This window comes from Coffea arabica, chromosome 9c (genome assembly GCF_036785885.1).
Source record: "Coffea arabica cultivar ET-39 chromosome 9c, Coffea Arabica ET-39 HiFi, whole genome shotgun sequence".
NCBI lineage: Eukaryota > Viridiplantae > Streptophyta > Magnoliopsida > Gentianales > Rubiaceae > Coffea > Coffea arabica.
This window is the reverse complement of record NC_092326.1, coordinates 9,892,988-9,898,987: the sequence shown is the minus strand read 5'-3', so window position 1 is coordinate 9,898,987 and position 6,000 is coordinate 9,892,988.

Genomic DNA, 6,000 nt, shown 5'->3' with positions numbered 1-6,000 from the left:
TGTCTGAGCTGTCTGAGAATGATAAGTTGTACTTAAATGAAGTTTAAACCCCATAGATTCTTGCATCTTTTGCCAGAATCGTGACACGAAACGGGAATCTCTATCCGAGACAATACTCACCGGTACTCCATGTAGCCATACAATCTCATCTAGATACAACTGAACTAGTTTTTCTAGGGAGTACTTCATGTTCATGGGAAGGAAATGGGCAGATTTGGTTAAACGATCCACAATTACCCATATGGCATCATGTCTTTTTTGTGTCCGTGGTAATTCTGAAACAAAATCCATCGTAATGTTTTTTCATTTCCACTCTGGCACTTCCAAGGGTTGGAGTAACTCTGAAGACTTTTGGTGCTCAGCTTTAATCTGCTGACAGGTTAGACATGTTTGTACAAACTGAGCTACCTCCTTCTTCATACCATCCCACCAGTATAATTTTTTCAAATCTTGGTACATTTTTGTCGTACCTGGATGTACAGTATACCGTGATCGGTGACTTTCTTCCAATATCTCCCTTTTAATGTCTTTATCCTGTGGTACAACCAACCGATTGCGATACCTCAATATCCCATCTGAGTTCATATTAAAGTCAGGTATCATCCCTTTTCCAACTTTCTCCTTCTATTTTTGTACTTGAGAATCATCCTTCTGAGCTTCTTTTATACGAGGTATTAGAGTAGAAGTTATCATAATATTGCTAAAAAGCACTGTCGATAATTTGAGTTGAGAATTCCATTCCCCAGGTTTCTCTAATAACTCCTACTCTTTTACTTGCAAACTGGACATTTGAGCTTTACGGCTAAGAGTATCAGCTACTACATTAACCTTCTCTGGATGATACTTAATAGTGCAATCATAATCCTCTAGGAATTCCATCCATCGACATTGCCTCAAATTCAACTCTTTTTGTGAAAATAAGTACTTGAGGCACTTGTGGTCGGTGAATACCTCAAAAATTATCTCGTACAGATAATGACACCACTTTTGAAGAGCAAAAGCTACTGCTGCTAATTTCAAGTCGTGGGTGGAGTAGTTTTGCTCAAGAGATTTTAACTTCAGAGATGCGTATGCTATCACCTGCCCGTTTTGCATAAGTACACAGCCTAAATCCATCCGAGATGTATCTGTATATACCACAAAACTGTTCTTTCCATTGGGCAAAGTCAAAATTGGTATGGAAGTTATAGCTCTTTCAACTCTTGAAAACTGGTCTTACACTTTGAAGTCCAGACAAATTGATTATGAATTTTGATCAAATTCGTTAGAGGTCTAGCTATCTTGAAAAAATTCTTGATAAAGCGGCGATAATATCCTGCCAACCCTAAGAAACTCCAAACTCCGTTGGATTTTCTGGTCGTTTCTATTCAGTGACCGCTTTCACCTTTGCGGGGTCCATCGCTATACCCTCTTTTGAAATAACATGGTGACAGGTGCCGAACCTGTGCAATAATAAATACCTGCTCAAACAAAATATAATTTCTATAGATAGTGATAAGTAGGGTCGAATCCACAGGGACTGGGGATAATTTATTTCTTTTAGAGTCCGAAGTATAGGGGATTTTTGGAGAATATAAAAAAACTAATTAACTAACTAATAAAACAACTAATAGAAATAAATAGAAATTAATCAATAACCAATATGACTCTAGCCAAAGGTATAACTTTTCAGACACGGTCCATGCAACTGATCATCGATGCAAAGATAATTCAATTACTAATTAATAGATTGGTTATAGTTGTCATACATGCGATGAACAACCAGTCTTTCCTTAATTTCTCGATAGTTAAGGTACGACCGTTAACTATTTCCCTAACCAAGAAATAATCCTAGGTACGACCATAGGATTGAATTACTCGTTTGCATTAATAATTAGAAAAGCCCAATCCTAACCAACAAATACGCTACGAGGGTTTGTTTAAGTTAGATCATACGTTTTCCTAACATGAAACCAATCACGCTAGTCGCCACTGGTATTAATCAATTGAACAATTACGGATTCAATCAATTAATTTGGCAGTAGATTATTAGGTTAATTCGAATATCAGACCCTTGACATTCAAATAACATAACAAGCATAGGCAATTAAATCAGGAAACGTACAAATACCAATAAATAAAGGAAATAAGTAAAATAATTAGATCTCACAGATGTTCGGGACCGAATCCTCAAATTGACCTTTGACTAGATGAGAAACTTAGCCACGCCTCATGAAAAAATCTCCAAGTAATTTTACTGAGGTCCAGGCCATCAAAGGAACTAAGAAAGAATAAAACTAAACTATGCTAAAAACTAAACTAAAACTATTGATAAAAAAACCTCCTGTACGTTTGTCTTCTTTTTAAAGCCAAAGGGAAAATGACTTCCTGCTATCCAGCAGTCCCCGCCGAATAAGGAGTCCAAGAGCCAAAGAATTGAGGCTCTGCCGAAATTCCTCCTTGTTTAGTTTCCTATTGCTAGTCAAAGATTCCCTCGTACAAGTCATCTATCTAATACTAAAGTCCACATACAGCAACCGAAAAAGGCTTCATTGTAGCACCATATGGGGCCCGATTGTTTGAAATCTCAATTATCTCCAGAAAGTCTCATTTTTTGTAGTTTTCTGTTCCATTCCCTGAAATTCGGTCCAATACCAAATATAAGTAAATATTAATAATTAAAACAATATTTGGCAAAGATAAAAGGGAAAATTAACAATAAAATTGCTAACAATTAACACCCTATCAATTCCCCTCACACTTAAATCATGCTTGCCCTTAAGCATTAGAACAACAATTGAACACCAAAATTTGACAATGACTATTGCTCTAACTATCATATTGCCAAGATACCAAGGAAAACATCTATCAAGCATCAGTGATCAGGGTTCAAGAAACATCACCCCGGTTAGCTTCTAAACCATAAACTCCTCCAATTTGAAGCAAACTAATCTAAGAAAACTGAATGGTTGCTCACATTTATCAGCAAACGGTCCAATTACTAACCAAAATCTCAACATTAAGATCACAAATAGGCAAGCTGACTTTTTTTTTTTAATACTAACACAAACTTTACTTTACTCTTTTTCACATTCTTCCATTTCTCTCTGTCTTTTTTTTTGAATAGTAACAAAAAACTTAGCCTCTAGCCATCGGAGCCTTTTGACGAGGACTCCAACATTTGTCAGATGAAGGAGCCCGGTTACTCAGCCCCCATCGCTGTATGACCACGTACTCATAGAAATCACTACCTTTTGACGCGAGAATCGACACTTTAGGTGAAGATTCCCGGTTACTCAGTAGTAACCACTAGCGGAGCACAGTCAACTCTTATTTACAACCATATAGCACAATAACTAAAAATAACACAAAAAAATAACAGCAGCCAGCCTCAAATTTCCAAATATGGAGAACTAAAATTAATAATTGGACCAATTCACATGAAAAATGCCAACAATCATTCCCTATGCCTAGAAAAGTTAACCAAAAATTGGAAAAGTTAAGCAATTATTGATATTCACCAGAGAGACGTTCTTGAACTCAACCCTATTAACTTGATACCTTTTTATTACTAAAACTCGGCAATGTTAGAATTAGAGACAAAAATCCAACATCAAACTTGGTATTCAAATAAGAACTGACCACTGGGAAAAAAAAAGAAAAGAAAATAAACGAAAAGAAGATAAATATCAAACTAAAACAAAGGAAAAACCTCTAGAACCTAAAAACTAAAAATACTAGCACCACAACGATCCCCCCCACACCTAATTCACACATTGCCCTCAATGTGATAATGTAAGAGCAGAAGGAAGGAGAGGGGCAACGGTACTTCCCTGAAGTCATCAAAATAGGGGCGGTTCAGGTGGAAATTGTGGATCAACTCACATCTGGAGCTGGTGCCATTCGTGGGTTCACCATGGACTCTCGATATCACTCTAAGCAACAAGAGACTACAATTGCCAACAAATAATGGAAGCCAGAAATTCAAAGCAATACCAATTTTAAAGCCAACCCAATGAGCAAAGTGCACAATTCAATCACCCAGAGGACATACAAATACCCCAACACTTATAGCAATGGCAATCAACAAGCACTTGTGGTCCCAAACTAGTCAATTTCAAAATCAATGCAGTCCAAAGTGCAACACGTGCTTCCAAGAGCTTAGTAAAGGAAACCAAAAGGATAAAATGCTCCTAAACAAGGCAATCAGAGGCAACTAACTTCAATAAGCAAATTTAAGCGTTACAGGCACCTCCCAATTTAACAAGCAAATTACCCACAATTAGACACAAATCACAGCAAATTAGACATAATGGGACCCAAAATCGTAATAACCGCCTCCAGTTGGACAGTCAATTACCCAATTCAACCTGCCAAAATCAGCAATTAACCCAAGAAATGCTCAAATCACCTCCTGCTTTATCCAAAACAACTCAATCACAGGTTGGACAGAAACGACTCAATCACAAATGCCCAGAAGTCACAACTCGATCAATTGGGCAACTAATAACACAGGATAAACAAATGTTAAACAACTACCATCGCCAGTACCACTGGTAAATGCACAAGGAAAAAGTAAATCAAATGGCCAACCAAAGCCACTAAGAAATACAAACAATTTCAGACAGTACTCCGAGAGCCTAAACAAACGATAGTTATATCAAACCAGGCAAATCAGCTGCAGGACATAACCCAACCCACTGGCTCTAGTAACACAGATGCATCCCAAACAAAATTACTCAATGAAATCGCAATCATCAAAAGCCCATCAACATCAAGAAATCGGATTCGGGGACCAGAAAATTAATAAAGAAAAACCTGGCACCAGGGAGGTCGGGTTACCGATGGCGGCAGGCGGCGGTGTGCGTCGTGTGGGTAGCCGTTGGTGGATAGCGGCTAGTTAGCAGCTGCCGCGAGCAGGAGGTGGCGATGGAGCTGCTGGAGTGGAGGCGAGCTGGATGGAGGCGCGGCGGCGGTCGCCCGTGTAGGTAGCCGCTGGTGGGAGGCGCGGCGTGCTGGTGGAGGAGGAGGTCCGGGGGCTTCAGGCGGCAGGCGGCGGTGTGCTGGGGTTGTGGCATATGAAAGAGATGGGAGAACTGGAGCTTGGAGATGGTGGCGATGGACGCGAGCTGGGGTGGCGTTCGGTGGTGGACGGCCGTGCGGGAGGGCAGCGCGCAATGGCGGCGCTTGGCGCGAAGAGAGAGGGAAAAGTGAGCTGGGAGGGCCGGTGGAGCTCGTGAGCAACATTGAGTGGTGGACGGCCGCGAGGGGAGAGAGGAGAGATGATGGAGAAAGAGAGGGTGGCGGTGGCATGGGCAGGAAGCGTGCTCTGGTAGTGGGTGGCGCAAGGTGGAGTTGGCGGCGTGCAGCTGTCGCGGTGGGAAGAGAGAGGCGCAGCGAGTTGGAGGTGAGCGAGGGAGGCGGCGACACGCGATGGAGGAGCGTCGGTCGAAGAAGAAAAGAAGGAAAAAGAAAAAGCCAGGCAGCGGGGAAGAAGAAGAAGAAAAGGGAAAGAAAGGAAAGAAAGAAAAGAAAAAGAAAGAAAGAAAAAACAAAGAAAGAAAGAAAGAAAAAGAAAAGAGAAAAAAATAGTTTTTTTTTTGGGTATTTTTGGAATTGGAGAAAAAAATGTTTTTAAATTCATTTTTGGGTCATCAAACACCGCGTGAGCACGCCAAGATTGGTAAACGTCTACTGATCTCAGGAGACACAAACATGGCGTAGGCACGCCAAGAATGCATTTCCTGCCACTAACCTCAGGAGTCACAAACACCGCGTGGGCACGCCAATATTGCTGTCCTGACCACAGTAGAGGAAAACATTAAGACCGACTACAACCTAAATAAGAAACGACATAATTAAAGAATTTAACAACGAAAAACAATAAAATCAATATTTGGGTTGCCTCCCAAAAAGCGCCTTTCTTTAATGTCTTTGGCTAGACATGCTATGCTTGTTCACGGAGGATAAAATCTTGTGGTTCGCTTCAATGCTTCATCTTCAATATGATCCTGGTAACCC